The 24,885-nt window shown below is 40.5% G+C and overlaps 1 long non-coding RNA gene across 1 annotated transcript; it reads left to right on the top strand.

The window, feature by feature from the left end:
- Window positions 1-11,449: 11,449 nt before the first annotated feature.
- LOC135974239 (uncharacterized) lies at window positions 11,450-16,660 on the top strand. The gene is made up of 4 exons (XR_010591462.1): window positions 11,450-11,812; window positions 12,140-12,228; window positions 15,154-15,841; window positions 16,058-16,660. It is a non-coding gene; the product is annotated as an uncharacterized LOC135974239 (long non-coding RNA).
- Window positions 16,661-24,885: the final 8,225 nt, after the last annotated feature.

A 24,885-nucleotide genomic window follows, 5' to 3' on the forward strand; every position in this document is an offset into this window, starting at 1 on the left:
CCATTTTATTTGGTAGCAGATATGCCCTGTTTAATTGTAGCCAGTTGCAACATTATGCTTAACTATTGTCATGGTCCTTTGTAATTTTTGTTTAACCTGAATAGATAATAATATAACAGAGAAGAGTGGTATCTTGGAAATTGTATTATCAGTATACTTAGGAAAATAAATGGAGGTCAAAAATTTGCTAGAGGACATTTCAGCCAATGGTGAAGTGGTAAAAAAAAAAAAGTGAGTAAACTCCAAACTCACCTGTGTTTAGCCTCTACTACACTACTGATTTCAACTGTATTTTCAATGCAATGATTTCAACTTTACAACTTTTATACTTAATGAAACTTTACAAGTATATTTTTACAGCAAATATTTTGTTTTTATATATTGTTTGCATGCAATGTTTTATTTGCATTATGGAGAATTATTGTAGCATACAGAACTGTTATAAATTAGGTTTATTTTGAGACAAGTTGAAAAAAATGCAAATAGCTGCCACTCCTGTGACTTAATGTTGGGAGAGTGTATTTCTTTGTTGCAATACAAAGCCATTTTAAGTGGAGAGAGGGAGAGAAGATTGTTTTTAGATTGCAACATAATTGCAAAACCTCCACCCAAAAATAGATTTAAATAATGTTTTCCAGGTGCATTCAGATTGATGAAGTAGACTGGTTATTTGTTCTCCATATGGGTACATACATTTGAAGAAAGACAGAAAGAAAAATGTGGCACTGTGCCTTTTGAAAGCACATTGGGATTCACAAGGGAAGCATTTGGCTCCTTTCAACAGCAGCTGACTGCTGCTGGGTTTGGTCCACCATCACCACCAATCCAAATGATTCATAAACAAGATTAATCTACAATCATCACACTTTTGTACTAAGGGACAAGACCCACCACTACAGCCTCATGGTTTTTTTTCCTGTGAGAGACTGTGAATAGGTAGCACAAGACCTAACATCCTGACTTTAGTAAGGTTTTTGATACGATCTCACATGACTGTCTCATAAACAAACTCAGGAAATATAACCTAGGTGCAGCTATTATAAATTGTGTGCATAACTGGTTGGAAAACCATTCCCAGAGAATAGTTGTTAGTGGTTCACAGTCAAGTTGGAAGGGCATATCGAGTGGGGTCCTCCAGAGATCAGGTCTGGGTTTGGTTCTGTTCAATTTCTTCATCAATGATTTAGACAATGGCAGAGACAGTATACTTATAAAGTTTAGTATCAGAGGGGTAGCCGTGTTAGTCTGGATCTGTAAAAAGCGACAAAGAGTCCTGTGGCACCTTATAGACTAATGGACGTATTGGAGCATAAGCTTTCGTGGGTGAATACCCACTTCGTCAGATGCATGTAGTAGAAATTTCCAGAGGCAGGTATACCACTACTTCCACTACATAAATCTGACAAAGTGGGTATTCACCCACGAAAACTTATGCTCCAATACGTCTGTTAGTCTTAAAGGTGCCACAGGTCTCTGTCGCTTATAAAGTTTGTGGATGATACCAAGCTGGGAGGGGTTGCCAGTGCTCTGGAGGATAAGATTAAAAGTCAAAATGATCTGGATAAACTGGAGAAATGGTCTGAAGAAAAGAGGATCAAATTCAAAAAGGACAAATGCAAAGTACTCCAATTAGGAAGGAAGAATCCACTGCACACATACAAAATGGGAAATTACTGCCTAGGAAGGAATACTGCAGAAAGGGATCCGGGGGTCATAGTGGATCACAAGCTAAATCACTGCTGCAAAAAAGCAATCATTATTCTGGGATGTATTAGCAGGAGTGTTGGAAGCAGGACACTCTACTTGACACGGATTAGGCCTCAACTGGCGTATTGTGTCCAGTTCTGGGCACTACATTTCCAGAAGGATGTGGACAAATTGGAGAAAGTCCAGAGAAGAGCAACAAAAATGATTAAAGGTCTAGAAAACATGGCCTATGAGGGAAAATTTTAAAAAATTGGGTTTGTTTACTCTGGAGAAGAGAAGACTGAGAGGGGACATAAGAGTTTTCATAAAAAGTTGTTACAAAGAGGAGAGAGAAAACTGTTCACATGAACCTCTGAGGATAGGACAAGAAGCAATGGGCTTAAATTGCAGCAAGGACAGTTTATGTTGGCCTTCCTGTCAGGGTGGTTAAGCACTGGAATAAATTGCATAGGGAGGTTGTGGAATCTCCATCACTAGAGATTTTTAAGAGCAGGTTAGACAAACACCTGTCAAGGTTGGTCTAGAGAATACTTAGTCCTGCCATGAGTGCAGGGGACTGAACTAGATGACCTCTCGCGGTCCCTTCCAGTCCTGCAATTCTATGATCCCTACTTTATTTCAGTTCAGCTTCTGTTAGAGCTAGTAGTGAACCCATTTTTCCTCTTTATTCCTTAATCATATTATTTCCCCTACACATTCACACACTATCTTGCACAGCACGATTTGTAAAACATCTGAGCTACATATAGCAGATATGGTGCTATAAAGAAAAAGCAAAAAACTTGTAAAATAAGAAAATATGACAACAATTCAAAACCAATCAAATAAAAAGTTTTATGGAGGAGTAAAAACAAAAAAATTTGTAAGAGATGTGTTTCTGTGTGTCTAGAAAACAGACTTTTATCAGGCCGAAATGGTGCAGGTCTGATTACAGACATCCATTAGCTGGATTATTTCCAAACTCCACTTCTCCTGTGTGTACATCTTTGCCTCCACCAGAAACACATTGCTGAGGCCTTTAAAATACAGTATACCAAGTAAACCAATAGATCTACAGTCATGCCACATTATGCATATAATCAAACTGAGCAGGGTCAGGCCAGATCAGTTCTTGATTGGCAGATCCCTGAGGAATACATACGTACTGGTGTTTCAGCATGTGGCAGTCTTTCCTCTGATTCAATGCCCAATTCATTGGTAGGTAGCACTGTGCTATTAGATAAGCAGTCTTTGAGATCAAGAGCAGTCAGGCCCAGGTCCTGACCACTTGTAATCATTACAGATTCTATGTTTTTTTTTAATTATTATTTCATTCCTACAAGCAGAAGCATTAACTGTTTCTTCTAGCACAAATTCCAGCTCAACTAATTTACATTCTTCCCAAGTTCTCCCTTAATTTCAGTTGGATGGGATATTCTTTTTCACTTCCTGCTCTAAACCATTGCCTGGTGTTGCACTGTTTGCTGTACACTGCTCAAAGGCTGCTGTATTTCACCAGAGGCTGTTGTACTTCCCTGGTAGGTAAAGCTATCCTTACCAATAGTTTTCAAGGTGTCTCCAGAGGAAAGGTAAGATAAATGCAAGATGTTATTAAACACAGGTTTTCCCTAAAGCACATTAACAAGTAATGATTTACAAACCAAAATGTAATGACAAATCCCACTGAAATTAATGCATGGCTTTTTTCCATTGTAGGGCTCTCAAGCAATGGATCTGTTTTCTTATTCATTTCATGACCGTCTTCCTGGGGTGTTTGCTTAGTTAAAACCACATCAGACATTCGCTGTCAGTACTGCAATCACATGATTAGCATAACTGTGTGGGAAGCTTTTGTATATAAGCCAAAAGCTATTGATACATTGGAAAACAATACACTGTGTAAGTGCAAATTATTTAGAGTTTAACACAGTTTCTTATTAAAGCAAACATATTGTTGTTTACCTAAAACCCAATTGCTGGTTTAACAAATTGGCATTTCCCAATGGCTTATACGTGTTATGTTACAGTACCAACGAACACAGAACATATCTACTAACTTAAAAAAAGACATTTAAATATGTCTAACACTGCTCTTTTTAATGGGCAGACCCTGTCTCCACTAAATATTTGATGTAAAAGGAAGAATTCTCAAGCAACAGAGCCATATAGCTACAAATCAGATAATACCAGATATCATGGTGCCCATGAAAGCTGGCCAGGAACATATTGTAGAGGATCTGAAAATTCTTCTTGAATATTAATCCAACAAGATGACAGAGCCAAAAAATTCAGTCTTTTCCAGAGAGTTCATTATTGGTTTCTGCTCTCTTCTGCATTCTTCTCTCTGGCTTAATTTAGCTGTTTATTCACTGAGTCAATGCTCCAGAACAGAAAGGGTTTTCCAGCGTATAATATGTAGAGATTTGCCAGGGATCAGAAAAGAGGCAGAATCGCCAATGCTCCAGAACAGAAAGGGTTTTCCAGCGTATAATACGTAGAGATTTGCCAGGGATCAGAAAAGAGGCAGAATCGCCCTCATCTCTGAAATCTTTCTGTACATGGTATGCTGCTTAGTTTATTTGCCACATCAGTTAGTTTAAACCCTTTTGAAAATGATATTTAGGCTCCTAAATCAGCTCAGTATTGCAAGACGAAGTGCAGCAATGCCTAAATGCCTTTAAAAAATCTCAGCCAAAGGGCTTTACTGGACCAGAGATAAAGTGAGGGAATAACTATGCTTTAAGGTCCTAAATTTAATGGGCCTACCAGAGCTGCCTGTAAAATCTTTGTTGGACCAGTATAAATACAGTGGTTGCCATAAAAAGTAAGCATTTTCCAGTAGTCACAACTGAGAGGTATCGGAGATTATCAGTTTCCCCCTATATTCAGAAGATATCTGTGCTGACTCTTTTAATGGTTTGGACTTGATTTTCAGGGCTACTGGGTTTGGGCCTAAATACTTTCTAGACCAGTAACCCAAAAAGAAACACTTAGCTCTCTGACACAGGGTCCAAACAGGGCAGGCTCCCAATGGGGAGAGAGAAGTTACAAGGTTAATACAAAAAGCTACTTCATTTCATTAAAATACATCACTGAAAGGACACAGAGCCCCAATAGCAGGAAAGAACTCAGCTACAAAGCTGGTTTCTTCCCTAGCTGCACCTTACCTTAATGAAGGATCTCTGTGGCTGTGCTGAGTTGTCTCTAGAACCAGGTGAACCAAGCACCATTGCATTTGCTAATAGACTCCACTTTAGGTTGGGAGAAGGGGAGCGCTGCTATTTATACCCTCACGCAGCACCACCTGGTGCTACACATGCAGTACAGCAGCTTAACAGTGAGAAGTGGGGATATGGCCATATATTTGTTAGGTGGATATTTATTTTAATTTCAGTGTGTTCTGATTTGCATAAATGGTAGTTGGTGGTGCCCCACTTGTGGTCAGAGAAAACTAAAGTGGAAAATTGTTACAACATTTTTAAAACCTATATTTAAAGGGGAGATGGATAGATTGCGGAAAGGGCTGACTACCTGAAGCAAAAGGGAGATGAAGCAAAGGAAAGCTACTCAACAGGCACTATAGGAGTCAGTTGTCATTAGTCAGTCCTCAGTTTAGGATGGATTTCTAGTAGAAGTGCTTTTACACTTAAAAGTGGGCTTTAAGAAATGATGGCTACATTGTTACTGGAACTTTGTAGGTTGAATTTTATTCCCTTTCCCTTCCTAACTTTGTCCAGGTCTGCTTATTTGCCTCAACAACCTGTTCTGAGTTGTCACTTTTCTCAGAAAAAAGCTCTTTGAAGCAGGGATTTTCACTTATTATATGTTTGTACAGAACCTCACACAATGGAGCCCTGGGGAATATTCTTAGAATCATAGAATATCAGGGTTGGAAGGGACCTCAGGAGGTCATCTAGTCCAATCCCCTGCTCAAATCAGAACCAATTCCCAACTAAATCATCCCAGCCAGGGCTTTGTCAAGCCTGACCTTAAAAACCTCTAAGGAAGGAACTTCCACCACCTCCCCAGTGTTTTACCACCCTCCTAGTGAAAAAGTTTTTCCTAATATCCAACCTGAACCTCCCCCACTGCAACTTGAGACCATTACTCCTTGTACTGTCATCTGGTACCACTGAGAACAGTCTAGATCCAGCTTCTTTGGAACCCTCTTTCAGGTAGTTGAAAGCAGCTATCAAATCCCCCCTCATTCTTCTCTTCTGCAGACTAAACAATCCTAGTTCCCTCAGCCTCTCCTCATAAGTCATGTGCTCCAGCCCCCTAAGGTCCCTCTTGGTCCCTCGGTGCTACTGTAATATGAATGCTAAATGACAATATATTAATTTACCTGTCATGGAATTCTAAGTTAAAATGTGGGGTTTATAAATGCCAATGGACTCTGGATTTCTTTCTGCTCTTCTGTTCATAGATTCATAGAGTTTAAGGTCAACAGTATCCATTAGATCATCTAATGATGATCATAGGCCATTAAATTTCACGCAGTTACCCCTGAATTGAGACCCAATAACATGTGTTTGATTAAAACAGAACTTGTGTTTGGCTAAAGCATAGCTCCCAGAAAGACATCCAGAAGAGATGGAGAATCTACCACTTCCTTTTGTAATTTATTCAGATGGTTAATCATGCCCACTGGTAACTTCAGATAAGAAATTTGGCACAAATTTTCATCTAGCTTTAGCTTCTAGCCATTGGTTCTTATTATGCCTTTCTCCTTAAGACTAAAGCACTTTTTAGTATCTGGTATTTTCTCTATTATTCATTAAAACAACAAGGAGTCTGGTGGCACCATAGGGACACTTCATAGAGAGGGAAAATAATGAATAGTTATTATGAATGACTATGAATAGTCACTGGGCCAAAGACAAAGCAAGGATACTGCTATAGCCTGGTGATTAAGATAATCACCTAGGATGTAGAAGACACAAGTTCAATTCCTGGCTTCACTAACTATTGGATCACTTATACAAAGTGGAACAGCTTCAATAGGAGATACTGAGAGGTTCACATCAGAATATCCCACAGCCCAGAGGTTTAAGCATACTCCCACAAAGTAGGAGACAGGTTCATATCCCTTTTCCAGCCCAGGCAGAGTGGGGAACTGAACCTGGGTCTCCTACTTCCCAAGTGAATGCCCTAATCACTAAACATTAAGGGAACCAACTATCTCTCTTCCTCTAGTTGTATAGTAGCCCTTTAAAAGGAACCAAAAAACATGCATTTTAGGGTTGAATGAAACATGTTTTGGATCCTGTTCAACTTGAAACAATTTTCTTGAAAATGCCTGTGAACCTAAAAATCAGTTTTTCACCAATCTCTCCTCCACACAGAAATCTCCCTTCACTAGAGCCCGATTTTCTGATTCCGGGATCCACATGCTGCAACTGTACTATAACAATTCCTTTCATTGCAATATGTCTATAGATAAATATATTACATCATAGTTCATTAAATCTTACATACCTGCATTTTTAATGCATTTTCTATATGCAAAACAAGCATATTGTACAACTCGAACAAACAATGCATGCAATGCAGTTTTTCCATTGATATAATCAGAGGTCATATTGTTAAATATTAATATCACTTTGATCCTATTTGATCTGATCTAAGAAGGGCTTTCATATATGCTTATCCCCATTTCAGCTGTCTAGTGTTTTAAATATTGATTTCTCAAATGCTGCTACATCTGGCATTGCTTTTAATCATACTACTTCTACAGGTGGATTATCATTCTTCCAATGCCTTTAATTTCAAAATGTCCATTCCTTTAACTAAAAAACAGAACAGAACACAACCACAAATGCTGTAGTGGGTATTTACAATCTAGCTAAAAAACCCTCAGAGTAGTGCTTCTAAAGGAAAATTGATAGCACTGGAAAATGAAGTGCAGGTACAGCACAGTTCATGGCAGTCAAAGTACTGTTTTCTGCTGTATTACAATATTGCCTGGCATATCCCTCATTGCTCTCAAAAACCTTTCATGCAAGCATCTGTAACAGCAGTTTCTATGACTCCAATGACTAGAGTGGTTACTAATCCTATGTTCAGTGAACATACAGTGGTGTGATACATTTAAAGAGAGGGATAAGTGGAAACCACACAGGGCAATGGAGCCTTGACCCTGAGTGGGGCCTTTGGACACTATCATAATATAGATGATTAATATTCAGTATAGAAAGTTTTGGATTGCCTAAATTGCCTGTAAATGCCTCTTATTTCCCTGTTACAAGAGATTCTCCTTTATGGACTCTTTCTTTGAGGCAGAAATGAGTCATCTGGCTTGTACCATCTAGCTTTAACATTTTTGACACTAGTTATATCTGCAGATAGGTGCTTAAATTAGAAATCAAAACAACAATATAAAAATAAGAGTCCCCAAGGAAGTGCTAGAAAAACACAGACTCAGTTTTGAGAAGAGGCTTTCTGCTGTAGAAGGGAATGCTAGAGAGGCTTTGGAAACCACCAGGGAAATAATGGACTAGATTCTTTCCAGAACCAAGATCCACATGAGGAGAGGAGTCATCAGGAAACTGTTCACAGCTCCCTGATTTTCAGGTTGCTCTGTCCCCCCCCTAAATGAAATCAGCCTGATATTTAGCAGCTGCACCAAGTCACAGCAGCTGACTGTGGTTGCCAGGGGCCATATGAAGTAGAAGGGTGGGTAGAATTTCCCCCACAGAGATAATAAAGTATTTACACATAACCAGAGACATACATAAACAGCTCTGTAAATCTGCCTTGGGTGCTGTGTGTAGTTTTAGACTCCAAGGTCTGAAATACTGTACAGCATTTGTGTATTTTAAATCACTTCCTTCTCCCCCCCCCCCCCCTTTCTGTAATATTTTTACTCTTTTATTTGCTAATGGAGTCAGAGAGATCCAGAGCAGTCGCTTTAATGCTCTATAAAGCATAACTCCCCCAAACTGCTGACTATGTGAAACAGCATAGTAGAGCATCTGAAGCTCAGGTCATTTTCCCTGTAAGGCCGTTTAGTGAACTTGACATACGCCCTAGTAACATTAGTGCTGACAGGCAATATGTATTCCTTTTCCTTATCACTTTACATTAAAGTACTGAACATTGTTATTCTTTCTAATACCAATGAGAGTTACTTTTGACAGTTTGGAAACTTCTAAAGCTCTTTCTTTTTTTTATTATTCTTTTCCTGCATGAGGACTCTCTCTACCGCTCTCTGGTGCTTAGTGGAATTGATTTTCAATTCAAATTACTCCACCTCTAGGACATGCTGTCAGCTTGAGAGGTGCAGTCATTACGTTCCTGCCTTCTGAAGTTTGTAACACATTTTTCAATTTGCACCAATAGAAATTAGCTCTCTATTGTTCCTGACAGGACCACGTGTAAAGGATAGATACAATCTGAACAGTAGAAAACCCAAATGTTGCTCTGAATCAAGGAGTGGCAGAAAGCCTGTGGAATAGTTATGGAGTCTGTTCTTAAAACTAGGGCAAGTTATTTGTAATTAATTGGGAAAAATTAAATAGAGTTACAGGAAATAGGGGAGGATTTTCAAAGGCACAAATAACAGCTAGCCCCCAAACAACCTTTGTAAGTCAATGGGAGTTAGGCACCTCACTGCCATTGTGCCTTTGAAAACCTCTTCTCTTGCAATGTATTTTTTCAGTGCCTAGTACATCAGATTTTGGGGCACTACCACAGTGCAAATAATAATGATACACAACGTGTATGTTTTTAGTTATTTTTTTTTAATTGAGATGCCTATGGACATAACATTTATTAGTATCCTTTGCTGGTGAGAAAGTCCTAACTGTAAAAGTCTGCTGCCCTTAAACAGGCAGAAAAGGTTCCCATTATTTTTAGTGGAAGCTGCAAATGTATACTTCAGCCTGGAAGAACCCTACTGCACTGTGTATTTTCAATCTCAGACAGTGTTTTTACATGCCGAGCACTGCAAGGCTTGGGGGGAAAGCAGGCACAATGCCCCAGTGGATGATGGTAGGACAACACTGATGGCCAGGGATGGCAGTAGGAGCACAGACAATAAGAAAGTCCAGTGCTCTGTATCATGGAAAGGAAATCCCACACCGAGCCGGAAGCTACACAAAGCAGAAGGCATTTTGTGGGGAGGAGATAGAAAGCAGAGATGAACCCACATTCTTGTTCAACCATTGGCTCTACATTTCAGCCTTATAATGTGAACAGATGAGCAGGCGTACTTGGCAGAGGAAACATTGGCACAGAGGAGCTGACATGTCAATTTAAGAAGCTGCAGCATTCAAGCAAAGATGACAAGGGTCCAAGTTGCACCGTTCCACCACATTGGGTTCTAATTTAGAGGTGTGTGTGTATGAGCTTTGCCTAAAGTACTGTTTCCAACATTTTATATGTGAATGCCAATGCAGAGACATCTTGGTACAAACTGCAGAGGCATCAGATTTCTGTGCTTCTGAAGTTTCTATAGAATATGACATTGCTGGGTAGAGGACTGAAAATGCCACAGAACTTTTTAGCTGGGCCAATTAAGGTCTTAATAGTTCTGTCACTACCAGGAACCAAATGCTTTAAGATTTCAGCAATGGGACAAACAGCTGAGTGGTCTTTCCTTAAGGGCTTTTTCTAAGCTGAACCATTATCTCATGATACAAGCCTCACTGTAAATGCCTGCGAAGAAATCTATGCAGAAGCTTAACTATTCCATTTTTCTGTAATGTTGATGGCAGGGTGCTCTTTTCTAAAGGGGAAAACAGCAAGAACTGAAATGTAATTTATTTTTATTGCTGTGTTGGACTTTTCAATAATTTTGCAGACATGCTTTTTTAAATAGATTCCTGCACGTATTTTACTTGTTGAACAGTTTCTATTCACTGGCATCACTTCAATTATTTAAGGAAAAATGCTTGTTGGATTATTTTCAGGTGTTTACACTGCTCTCCAAATACGCTTTATTGGTAACTTCAGTGAAGTTGTTTGTTTGCTTTGGATAAAAGGCTGATGTACACTAGATCTGCTCATGCCCGCTATAAGCAACCTCTTCATAATGTGTTCCAACACACTTCTTACTTAAGTAAAAATGTTTGAGGATGTGCTTAATGTTAATAAAAGCAAAGAGGAACTAATAGCACAGCCATGAGACAAGCACAGTGCAAAATGACACTGGGAAAGGTTCTCCACTGAGATATTAAGGAACGAGGACCTCAGATAGACCGTAGACCACTCTTTGTGATGAATTATGTAGCAGGTTTGAACAGCTGGAAATAGCCATAACTTGTGATCCAAAACAGCCTAACTTGTAAAGAAGAGGTGGAAAGACCAAAAAAGTCAAAATATGCATTTTACACAGCAAAAAAAAAAGCAGTTCTGATCATGTAACGATACCTGGATATCTAACAAGACCCCTATTTGTGAACACAGATGAGAAACTATGGATATGCATTCTGAATCAGAAGGGCCCATATAACCTCTGCCATTTCCTCTGGTTGCTTCCTCCAAACTACCATCATGGCTTCAGTCTTCTCTGGATTGAACCTAAACCAGCTTGCTCTCATCCATGCCTGATTTGTTTCCATACCCTGAGAAAAACCACTCAACTTCACCCCTTGTATGGTAAGATAGAGGAAGCCATCAGCATATTGAGAACAATTCAGCCCATACTTCCTAGTTAACCGTCCCAACAGCTGTATATACACACTGAACAGGAGGGGTGGAACCGGGTGAGAGAAATCTTGAGGCAGAAGCAATTACCCAAAATGCCCTCTGTGATCTCTCTGTCACCACACGGTAGCCCTGGGTATTTACTGCTTGAATCCAACACTAATCTCTCTTTAAATCTTCTCCCTGCCCCTTTCCCACTTTTTACATTAGCCTACATCTTTCTCTTAAGTTTGTCAGTCTGGCTATCATCATATTTTACTCTCCTACATCTCTACACTCATAGTATTATTCCACTATTTTCTCTGAGAAACATCATTTTCCTGCACAGTTTGTTTTTTACCACCCAGCCAGGTGCTATCTCTGCTAGTCCCTTTGGGTCACATTATCTTCCTGCCTCAAATGTCTGATCATCTCACCCATTACATTTCACTTTGTACTTTCTTCAGACATTTCAACATTTTACCTATTTATGTTGCAGGTAAGGTTTTAGTGTCAAAGTACCATATGATTCTTTCTGTCTGCAATCTTCCATCAGATTAATTCGTCCCTTGCCTGTTGCTTCCAAGGGAAAAAAATGCTTTTTAAGATCCAAGCCATGTTGCCCATGTTACTATTAGGAGGTCCTAAAAGCAACATGTTTGATTTATTTATTTTTTAAATTGAAAGAGTCTAAAACTGACTGGTTGTTTTTTTTTTTTACTTTCATTAAATTCCAGTTAACTTTTAAACGTTCATTGGAAATTATCTTAAGACACAAAGGAGATCTAAAGATAACTTTTTCCCCCTTTTTATTTTTTTTTTTAAGTCTAGCACCAAAGCTGCAATGTCTACAGCTGTCACAACAAAAAGGAAGAGCTCGTAGAGACTAATGACCAAAAAGCAGAAAATCTGCCGGTAACTGCTTAATAACATAGTGCTTTAAAATGCTTCTCTGAACTTCAGTTTTTTATGTTCTAGAACGTGAAATGCATGCCAATGTGGTGTGTCTCTAACAACATTCTGAGCCATTGAATGTTCATGAATATGAGCTATCAATCTACAATACAACAGCACATGTTGACTGTGAACATTGTTGCTACTGTAATAAGTCTGAGCGATTTCCCTTTTGCTTCATTCTTATTTCAAGATACTTCCGATTTCTGTTACTTAGTCAGTTAGGTCCATGTTTATATGCAGAGTTGTTGTAGCCATGTTGGTCCCAGGATATTACCTCACTCACCTTGTCTCTCTAATATCTGTTATTGGAGTAACTTCTGTTGGTGAGAGAGACACGCTTTCGAGCTTACACAGAGCTCTTCTTCAGGTTTGGGAATGCCAGGAGTTGGTCCAATAAAAGATATTATCTCACCCACCTTATCTCTTAATTAGGGACAGATTTTTATAGGTATTTGGGGGTCTAAAGGTGCAGACAGGTGCCTAATTCTCTTTGATTTCAGTAGCTGCCTATCTGCATCTTTAGGCTCCCAAACACTTAAAAATTTGGCTCTTAGTCCTTCCTTAGAAGGCTTTTACTCATTCATTAGAAAACAAAACACTTAATATTAAATTATGTGATAGATTTTTCTTTATGTTGCATAATACACTAGAGATCTCTAGGTTTTTTTGATACTGTGAGCTAGACAGACTGTTAGGTTTTTTATTATTATATTCAGATAGAAACAGGCTATACTGAAAATTATGCAGTCCCTACATATTTTCAGGATGCACTACTTCAGAAATAGCATAGCAATAGGACAATTTAAACCCAATTTTTGACATAGGCAACCAAATAGGCATCAGGTGGATACCATTCTCAGTCTCTGGATTGGATTTGTAATTTTCAACTGGTAATATCCAGATGTGTGTGGAGACATGATCAAATGAGCCTAGACCATCCCTGACAGGTGTATGATTTAGTTGGGGCTTGGTTGATTTAGTTGGGGATTGGTCCTGCTTTGAGCAGGGGGTTGGAGTAGATGACCTCCTGAGGTCCCTTCCAACTCTCATATTCTATGATTCTATGTTCAACCTGTTCTTAAAATTCTTCAGTGATGGAGATTCCACGACCTTCTTTGGAAGCCTGTTTAACTACCCTTATAGTTATAGGTTAGATTATAGGAAATATTTTCTATCTCCCTGGGTGCAAATTAAGCCCATTACTTCTAATTCTACCTTCAATGGACATGATGACAATTGATCCCCATCCTCTTTATAGCAGCCCTTAACACATTTGAAGTAGTAATAACAAACAAATATAGAGTTTCTGCTTTCAGCACTCCCTCTATAAAAATTGTTCCAACATCCTTGCTACAGCCACAAGCCCTTCCCATCCCTGGCTAACAGAGAAAAGTGGTGAGGCCAGCAAGCAGGCCTAAAGCCTGAAAAGTCTCATCTGCATCTCCACTGCCAGTTGCCTAGACTAATTTCTCAAAAATGGGCTGGTACCCCCTCAAGGGCTGTGAGATTTGTCCAGGATTTCTAGCATTGCCCTTCAGAATTTGCCTTGTGAGCCAGTGTCTGCTGGCCATAGCTAGTTTGCTGCCTTCTCACTCATGCTGTGGAAGCTAAGAGTGCATGCCTGCATAAGAAGCAGACCTCAAGCTACCAGAGCTAGTCTCAGAATAGAGAGAGAGGACAACATGCACCCTCTGCTGATCACTGTTGCACACCATTGCCAGACACTGCAAGGCTCCCAGCTTCAGTCAGCTAATTCTGTGATGCTCCTCCAGATTCCCAACATGCCAGCTTCCCATCATGAGCACTGGGAGGAGAAGACACAGCAGCAGTAGGGTTGCCAGACGTACAGTTTTTGACCGGAATGCCCAGTCGAAAAGGGACCCTGGCAGCTCCAGTCAGCACTGCTGACTGGCTAAATTCCCTCTAAGATGCACAACCCTGCAGCCAGCTATCAAGGGCCATGCAGGCGGGAGAGGCACCTCTCTCCCGGCCCCAGCCCAGTCCCGGAGCTGCGGCAGCTGGGGAGAGGTGTTCTCCCCCAGCCCAGGGTTGCTGCGGTGACAGAGGGCTGGCGGGGAGTCCTCTCTCCCTGCCACAGCCCCAGGGCAGCCTGCACCCCAAGCCCCTCATCCCCAGCCCCACCCCAGAGCCCCCTCCCGCACCCTGAACCCCTCATCCCTGGCCCCACCCCAGAGCCCACACCCCGAGCCAGAGCCCTTACCCCCCCCCCCACACCCTAACCCTCTGCCCCATCCCTGAGCCGCCTCCCACACTCCAAACCCCTCAGCCCCATCCTCACCACACATCACCTCCATATTGGTTCACATAACAAAATTCATTCAGCACGTGGATGTAAAAAATTTGAGGGAACATTGCTGACCGGACCACGAAAAGTCTGGTTGACATCACAGCCCTCATCCCCCCTGCACCTCCAACCCTGAGCCCCCTCCTGCACCCTGAACCCCTCATCCCTAGCCCCACCCCCATTTCTGGCCCCACGCTGGAGCCCGCATGCCCAGCCAGAACCCTCACCCCCTCCCACACGCCAACCCCCTGCCTCAGCAATGGAAGGAGGGGGGGTTGAGTGAGCAGAGGGGGCCTCGGAGAAGAGGCGGGGCAGGGGCAGGGCAAGGGTGTTTGGTATTGTGCGATTAGAAAGTTGGCAACCCTAAGCAGCAGACAATGTGGAGCTGTTTTGAAAAATGGGGTTCTTCATGCTGATCTTTTTATGGGGAAAATCCCTATTGAAATTTTGATTTCCTGCAGAAAGATTTAAAATGTCATTCAAATGTCATTTCATTGGGGGTTTTTTAACCAAAATAATCGAGTTTCTTTAATTTTCAGGCTCTCTCCCACTTTTGCTTTTTCTTGTTTTCCCCACAGGAAAAAAGGGAGGGGAGGATGATTTTTTAAAGTCTGATAAAGTTGCGGGGGAGGAGAAGACTTTTCTCGCCTTTTTATTGTTTTGCACCTGGCAGAAGTTGGAAATGAGTCATAAAGTGCAAGAAAGTAGGGAAAACAGCACTTCTCACAGAAAAAAGGATTGAAAAGAGGGGGCTTCCTCTCATGCCAAAACTTTGTAACTATTTTCCAACTGGCAAAGTTCCCGCCCCACCACCACTTTCTGTTTGCCAACTCTTGTAATTTGGAAAACATTACGAAGTGTTGAAAAGTGGGGAAAAAACCATAATTTCAAAATTTTAAAAGTGAGGGGTATTAAAATTACACCTTTTGAAAAATTTGGCTTTTGCCCCTCCCCCAAATTTGTCAAAAACAAGATTTTCCCACACACAATTTTTTTTTTCAATTGAACCAGCTCCAAGGCAGTGTCAGCCCTTTTTCCTCATCAGGACTACACAACCAAGTCTTCAGCTGGCAGAGAGGTACCAAATGAAGACTGAGGTATGCCCTTGAGCACTCTACCAACCCAACGTCTAAGCCAGCCACAGCCTGCTTGCTTTGTCTTCTGTCCTTCCTGGACTCAGACTGATTTTTTTGGTGGCTTTCTTAAAGATTCATCTACTGGAATCATGCAATTACATGAGAATCTCAGCTTTCATTCAAAGTAAAAGTAAGTTTCTCTTGCTTATACTTGCAAAGAAAAGTTTGAAAAATTAAGCCCTAGACGTTATTTGTTACTATAGTACCTAGAAACCCCAGACCTGGACCCTGTTGTGCTAGGTGTAACACCAAGAAGTTTGCAAACCACTGGCCTATGCTTTTTTATTCTGGGATTCATATTTGAGAGTGGACTTACAATAACCAATTCTGTGCTCTTTATTTGCAGGTGATTTTTACTTATCTTCACTGTGGATCCCAAGATGGAGAGGAAACCCTGCAGCCTATGTTCCATCTCCAGAGGTGCTAATGCTTCATAAGATTTGTGTAATTCTCAAGGAAGCATGGAGACACTGCAGCCTATTTATCAAAAGTCTTTACATTTTACTCACATCATCATGATTTGGATTTGCTGGATTCTTTTATTTTTTTACACTCCAGGCTTCTGCATGTGAAATTAAGTCAATTATTACACCAGTACATGAGCAACCCGTCCTCCATTCCATTCCATAACCTTATCCTAATGCTATAATCCAACGTTGGCCTTCATTTTCTCCAGCAGGACAGATTCAGTATTTTCCTTTGGGAGAAATTAATGATTCTGCAGATGTTTCTGTTGTTTCTTGCTGGAACAAACCATTAGCCTTTCAAAATGGACAGAGAACAGGGAAAGCTACCTGGATGAAAGATGCAAATAAAGAAATGATATATCTTGAGAGTTTCTTTACAGGAACATTATATAAAATTATAGGGCTAATGGTCGATTGTCTTTTTAAATCATTGTTTCTCAGCCTTTTTAAGTTTGCAGCCCTTTAAAGTCAAAAATGTTCATGACCCCTTTACATTTTTTAACTATAACTTTTATAGTAAAAGTATCAGTGACAACAATGTTATGCCAATAGAATGTATTTATATGTGTGCTCAAGAGGGTGACAGAGAAAACATGTCCTTGAAAGGTAAGGGAGTGTGGGAAGTGGGGGAGCAAGATTTTCTTTGCTCAGATTATAATAATGTTTTCAATACTTCACAACCCCCCTGACTGCCTTTTAGGACTTCCCCCTTGGGGGTTGCAGCCCACTGGTTGAGATACACTGACCTAGATCAACAGCTTTCTCAAACTGAAGACAAGCAAAGTAATCCGGGATTTGTGGGTGGCGATGGGGCAGGCTACTGAACGGGGTCAGAGCCAGGTGCACAGCCACTCACTGCAGTGATGGCGTGTATGTAAGACATAGAGATTCCGGGCCTAACAGTGATGAGTGGGTCACTAGAAACTCAAGTTGACTCCACATCTCCAACTCCAGTGCTTTGAAATACACCCTTTGAGATAGTTCCTGGGGGCAACAGCAAATGGGGGAAGTCATAGAAGCACGAATCCAACAGAGCTGTGCTTGGATAGGGCTGTGAGAAAGCTGGAAGATAGTACAAAAAGAAAGGACCTCCATGCAGATGCCTGTGGCCTCTGATGGATCCTCCAAGATCCGTGCATTCCGAGAGTTAAACTCCTCACCTCCCCATCACCCACAAAGCAGTGATGGGAAGGAAACTTTCCAAAGGCAAAGTCTCTGAGTTTCTAGCCTCCCACACTTTAACTCCCATATAGGATTAGATGGCCCCAAGGTATTTTACTGCCTTTTATTTAATGCAACACCACTAGATACATCTTTAGTGGAGTGCTGAAGGGATCTTTTAGGTCCAGACTTGTATAATATCTTCACAAATGATCTAGCTGACAGAGTAAACAGCACATAATGAAATTCACAGATGTTAAATCAGGAGTTGAGGACACCAGTGAGGACAGAGAAGTAACACGGAGAGAAGTAATAAAAGGAGATTCAGCTTTGGAAAAATGGAAGCTAATATATATGTTTTAGATTATGTTTCTGAGACATTCACTAGGAGGGCGAAAGTTGGAAAGCACTAATATAGAAAGAGCCCAGGAGTGAGAGTGGACAGCAAATTAAACATGAGTAAAAAAGCAAGATATGGCACTAAAAAGATATTAGTATTTTGGGCTTGCAAATACAGAGGAAATATTTAATGGGATGAGGAAAAAAAGACACGCACACTCTGCTGTTCCGATATGAGTGCAGGTAGAACTTGCATTCCTATCTGAGGACCTCATTACCAGAAAGATGTTGATCTATTGAAAGGAGTTCAAAGGAGAACTACAACAATGACTAGAGCCCGGAGGATATGTTTTAGCTTGGCTAAGAAGGCTGTGTCATCTATACATATTTGAAGACTATAAACACCAAGGAAGGAAAGGTCTATTTAGCAGAGTAAAAGTAAAGAGAAACAGTTATCAAAATGGCATAGTGTGGATGAAATCAGCTCAGTCTGAATGTCATAAAAAACCTTCCTGACAGTGAGACCAATTAGCTTGGGGAATAGTTTCGCAAAACTATTCCACAATAATATTTATAATACCCCAATATAAGAGAGAGAGAGAGAGAAATACCCCTGAAGTGGCAGAAGGGACTAGATGACTTTTCCATTTGTAAACTATTAAATCACATGATCCACCTAGCTTTTCTTTTAAACATTTTCATCCTTTTTTTTTCTTCTAGTTTTTTATTAAATTTCAAAATGAAAAATTTGGATACTTTACATTTTTTTAAAAATTTTAATTTTCAAAAAGTGGGATTTCTCCTACTTTACTCTCACTTTTTAACTCTCCTCTCCACTTTCTCCCGTGGAAAAAATGTTGGGGTTAAAAATAAGAGAAAATGAATTTTATTCCCAGCAAAATAAATATAAAATTTTATGTTTGAACATTTTTGTTGAAAACCAACAACATTTAAGAAATTTCCAAACAAAATTAAAAAAAAAATTCTTTTAAATTTTTCATGAAATCTGTCTTTGACCAGCTCTAGCTACAACAACAACAACAATAAGTTATTTGGTTCTTGGTAGAGATTTATTTTTTTTCAGCAATGACACTAAAATATAATGAAAAATAGATTTGAAATTTGCTTGCAATGCTGATCATCAGGACTACATGTGATTTACTCTCAAGAGACATTTCACAGAAAACATGGATTGGATAAAGTGCTGCCTATTAACCTAACACCCATCAAGAATCCATTATTTCACTAGATAAGCAAAAACAGTTTTGATTATTTCAGATGAAAGGTTCTTCTTCTTCTACCACTTATGTCAGTATAACTTTATGCTGCTCACGGGGCTGAATAAGCCACCCCCCCCCCCCCCCGAGTGACGTAAGTTACTCTGACCTAAGCATCAGTATGGACAGAACTATCCAGCAGGAGAGCTTCTCCCGGTGACATATCTACCGCCGCTCATTGGGGGTGAATTAATTAATTGAGCAGCACTAGTCTAAGAATACAGGTACAGTGTTGTCTAATGGTTAGAACATTGGTCTGAAAGTTAGGACACCTGGTTTCCAATCCAAACGGCCATCTAGCTCTCATTATGGGACTCAGTCCTGGCCTACACTGAAAAATTATACTGGCATAGTTAGTCGGGGGCGGGGGGGAGCAGGGGGGAACCATACTCCTGACTGATCTATGTTGCCATAACGCCCAGTGTACACAAAGCTACATTGACAAAAGGAGGTTTCCATCAACGCAGCTCATTTCATTTGGGGAGGATGTGTTCTTACACGCGGGGCTATGCCAACATAGCTACGCTGCAATAATCTCCATAGTGTAGAGAGTCCCTCAGTTTCTCTGTGCCTCCATTTAACCACTATCAAAATAGGTATAGTGAAACTTTCCTATCACCCTATCAGGGTGTTGGGGGCAGAGGATTAATTGGTGAGTGTAAAGTGCTTTGATCCCGTCAGATAAAAATCACTATTAGAAGTATTATTGGCATTAAAACCTCCACTAAAAAACATCTTCAATAGGCAACCCCTGTGTTAAATGACTGCATTATGGTGTGATTTTCCAGGTATAATTTTGTTTGACCTTTAAATAACCCATCTGTTATGCTGTTAATTTTTGCTGGTCCCTTATGTGATCACTTAAGAGAGTTTTCACTTTTAAAACTGGTAAGTACTTCATAATTAAAACTGCACAGGATTATCCTATTCCTCTACACACTGTAGCAGATAACCAGCACAAGGCAGCATTCCTTCCATTGCCATTCTCAGATATCCTTTTAATCAAATCCTTTGCTGTTGCAAGCATCTTGATTAATGGGCTTGATCAGAGCCGCTCCTTGTTTAACGATTATTTTCGCCTCTTCATTTCCCATTTCACACCCACATCACACCATTCCCATTTTATTGCAGGAATTGAAGTATACGACCTCCTGTCAGATTACAGGATAATTTATACTTTTTTAAAACCTCAAGGAATATATTACTTCCTATTGGAATGGAATCTGAACTAGATGCTTATAATTTTAAGTGGAGTACCTAAATAATTACACGGATGGGCATATTGATATCAGATCTTTTTAAAGAGCTGTTGTATATGGCCTGTGTATCTACAAGACTACTAAATCCAATTTGTCAAGGAACAGCATCTTCTCTGCCCTGGCAGTTACTGAAAAGAATCAAGTTCTGTACAAATGAACATCTGAACATCTTCAAAGAAAGAGAGAAATGTTGCCTGGTGTAACTACATTGACGTATTATAACAACTTTCCATTTAAATTCCACTCACACCTAGATGTTATGCAGGTTAGGATCCCATTTTGCTAGAGGATATACAAATAGTAAATAACAGTCCCTCTCTAAAGAGCTTACAATAGTTACACTGGTGTAAACCTTTTAAGCAGGGTTTATCCAGCACAGCTTTTGAAGTATAGCATACCCCCAGATACATAAATATGACAAGAGGTTCCGTACATTTATTTGGGGGCAGAGTAAATCATACATGTAGACACTTGTGACACCATTCAAGTGGTAGTGTTATGCCAGCAGTAATCCACAACAAGATATGCAGTTACATCAGATGTCTCCAGTTCCAGGCGCAACTATGTGGTATAGAATTTTCCATTGCCTTGTTTCAGGTCACTTAATGTTGTATCAGTTCCCTTCAGGAATCCAGTATATGTAGTTATAGACTCATGTGTTTATAAATTGATCCTTTTTGGATTAAAGCAATAAGATCTGTGGGCAAAATTATGTTATGCCATTTATTAACTTATGAGTCTTGTATTAAGGTTTTTAAAAGTATATTGCAAAAGTTTTAGTGCATGGGGAAAATAAAACTCTCCACTGGTTAAGACAAGAATTAACTTTAGCTGCTGCACTAAGGTCCCCATTCAGCAAAGCACTTAACACAGGGGCGGGCAAATTTTTTGGCCTGAGGACCGCATTGGGTTTTGGAAATTGTATGGAGGGCTGGTTAGGGGAGGGAAGCGAGGGCCGGCCCCCACCCCCTATCCGCCCCCCTCCGCTTCTCTCCCGCTGATGGCCCACCCCCGGGACCCCTGTCCCATCCACCACCCCCACTCCCTGTCCCCTGACCGCCCTCGGAACCCCCGTCCCTGACTGTCCCCCCTCCTTCCTGACTGCCCCCCCAGACCCCTGCCCCCATTCAACCACCCTGTTCCCCGTCCTCTGACCACCCCAACCCCTATCCACACCCTCGCCCCCTGACCACCACCCCGAACTCCCCTGCCCTCAATACAACCCCCCCACTCCCTGCCCCCTAACCACACTGCCTGGAGCACCAGTGACTGGTGGTGCTACAGCCACGCACCACGCAGCACAGAGCACCGGGTCAGACTGGGCTCTGCAGTGGCGCTGCCCCAGGAGGGCGAGCTGAGACTGTGGGGGAGGGGGAACAGCAGGGGAGGGGCTGGGGGCTAGCCTCCTGGGGCAGGAGCTCAAGGGCCAGGCAGGAGGGGCCAGGCAGGAGGCGCCCACGAGCTGTAGTTTGCCTACCTCTGACTTAATATGTATTCGAAGCAGAGTATGTGCTAAAGGGCTTTGCTAAATGAAGGTCTAACCACAAAAGTAGTAGCTAAAGTGCTCCCCCTCCTGTGTCCCATTTTGCTTAAGGCAAGCTCAGTTGGACTATGGTGGAATCACAATGACCTAATTGTCCTACAGCGCAAAGCATTTTCTTCATAGTGAAGGGTTCTATTTTTCCAAGTGGACATACATGCACTCTGTAGGAACTCCGGTTCAGAAGCTCATAATGTCTCTCTTTGCTCAAGACATTATGCAAGTTTTTACTATATTGTTATTCCAGGTAGTTTACAACATTGTCACTTCAAATTTTAATAACAACAGTTCTGTGAAGCTTTCTATAGTATTCACCTAGTCATAAGAATTGTACTAGCTTTTATATTATGGTTTTCCTTCTCTTTCTGTAAAATTGCCAGTAACTCCCTGGCCAAATTCATCCCTGGTTTAACACCACTAAAGTCACTGGAGTTCGACCAGGCGTGAATTTCGCTCATGCACACTGAAATGAATATCTGTCTCTTTATCTAAGGCATTTGCTCCTTTGCACACTCAGGGGAAAATTAAACTCAACTCAGGTGAGGCAAGGAAGGGTACAGAAAGTTTGGCCATTGTACCAGATCATGATCTTGGAGAAAGCTGTGTCTTCCTGAAAACTGTGCTACAGAATGGCTGCTTCAAATGACCTAAGCAGTATGAGGAAACAGACACCAGCAAGGTTTAGAGAATCCATATCTAGTATAGCAGATAAAAGTCCGTGCACCTATAAGGTAAGGACATAGCTCCCTGGGAGATGTGTCAACTGATATTTTACAGAAATAGAAACCAACATTTTTGATCCTCTGCATCCATTAAGTATTTGGTTCTTTGCACCACAGTCATATTGCAACATGTGGTTATCTGTTAATTAACATATTTACTGGCTTAGTGACTTTACTACATAACTTATCTCTGTGTCCAAAGGGATCTCTCATATTGAACAGATCCTTGACAACTCTGGAATGTTTTGGTACATTGGTCTATCTTATGTTATCATACAGTGACTCTCATGCAGGCACATAAGAACTAAGGATGAAGCAATGAGTGTCTAAAATCTCTCTCATTTCTAACTAGCACAGAGAGAAGTAGAGCTAAGAACATTATTGTATAATGTGAGGAACTAATGTAATGACACAGAAGTGCTAATGCAAATTATTTGTTCTACTGGGACATATTCACCAGGCTGTTTCTAGTATAATACTTCAAGTCCTTTGTGACATAGTGTAAAAGGTGTCACAGAGGATGGATTGTTTTTCAACTGCAGATGAACGTCACCAAAAGACACTTAGGGAAAACATGTTCTGATGCAGAAAAACTGACTTTGCTGAAGCCAATGACCAGGTGTAGTCCCCGTGTATAATCTTTCCAATAAACCACTCTAAAAAAAGGATAAAAAAATAGTAAAATTGCAAAGTAAAATAATAAAAAATTATAAATGTTTGGAAAGAATCTAAGTGCAATAATTTCATTTGATATTTGCAACTCTAAATTGTTACTATAACAAAAACAGTAATACTAATAGCATCTGAAGTTTTATTATTTTATTAGTACCACGTTCATATATAGCCCTTTGTCCTAATAGATCCCAAAGTGCTTTTCAGTCTCACAGGTTAGACACTTATAAGCTACACTGATTCTCCACTGGTTTGCACCTTACTTAGTGATTTACAGCTGGGTAAAGGGTGGTAATATAGTACTAGACTGATCTGGTAGCAATTTACAACCATCCTTCCCAGATCTAAATGACTATATTAGATGATAGACAGTGGAAAATCAGGCCCACAGTTATATCAATTCACCCATCACTGAAATGCAACCATTCTGGGATGGAACCCAAACACTACACAACAATTCAGGACAGGAAATGAAAAATAATGGAGTATCCAGCTGAACCTGCAGGAGACATCCAGGTAGGCAGATTATAATTACTCAAATTGCAGTCCTGCCTGGCAGCAATGTTAATACCTCCATTCTTATGAAAAGCACCAAGGCATCTGTAAAGACCATGTGGTAAAAGCCTCTGTTTCATGCCTCATTAAAAAAAAAAAAAGCGGATTCTACATGGTTTTACTGATTTTAATGGTCATTTTAGTGCCATGTAGCACCTAAAACACACTGGTGGGTAGACACTATATAAACAAACAGCAAAGTCTGAAGAGGTATGTTCATCGTGTAAAGACTGGCCTTTTAATAGTCATTACCATTGCATGTTCAGTGTTTTAATTTACAAGGACAGGTATATGGTTATCAGAAAGAATCAGTTCTTGGAGGCCAAGTATACACCATGTAGTTTCATGGTTTGTGATCCAGCCATGAACAAACAAAATATCCTTTCACTTCACTATTGCCTTTATATAAATTTAGTTTTCATAAAAAACATTAAAAAGTCTATTTTGTTTACCTAGTTAAAAAGTACATTTTATATGCTCACTTAAGTCAGCATGCTATTTCACAGTCAATTCAAGGTTATTATTGAGATGAATCCAAGTGCTATATAAAAACAATTTAGTTTTTATATCTTTCTAGTTGTCTCTTTATACTCTCTCTCCTTTTTATTCACTGAATGAGGTGTCAAGGACCATTCCACTGATAAAATACAGACGCTTTCACTTATCATCTTACTGCCTCAGAATGGGAAGAAAAACACAATACATGCTATGGGGGTTAGGTACTGAAGAGTTGACAGGAGATCAAGAGACTCTTTAAAGACCAATGAAAGCCATACGAGCAGGTTTTTAAAAACTCTTGGTTTGTGCAGGTAAGACTGAATAGCCTATATAGAGGTACTTATGTCATTCACATTCAGTTCTCCTCAGCGGCCTTACAGTATTTCCCCAAGACCCATGGGAAGAAAGACAAGATGCAAATCTGGGCATGAGAAGGGGCTCAGACTGGAGGTACAAGTTTATATACTCTTTCCCATAAGTATGCAGGGCCCGTAACTTACCTGAACCCCACCAGCCAAACCACCTGCTCTGGTGATGACTTTTCTCCCTCCCAGCCACCCACCTGCTCCAACCTTCTGAGGTGGTGGGACCCTTTAAGCACTACCCATTCCCCCACCAACAGCCCAGACAAAGACCTGTCATCTTTGAGGTTCTGGGGATTGCACTGGAGGACTTTTTGACCAA

Source organism: Chrysemys picta, chromosome 11, assembly GCF_011386835.1.
Source record: "Chrysemys picta bellii isolate R12L10 chromosome 11, ASM1138683v2, whole genome shotgun sequence".
In the NCBI taxonomy this organism is placed as follows: Eukaryota; Metazoa; Chordata; order Testudines; family Emydidae; genus Chrysemys; species Chrysemys picta.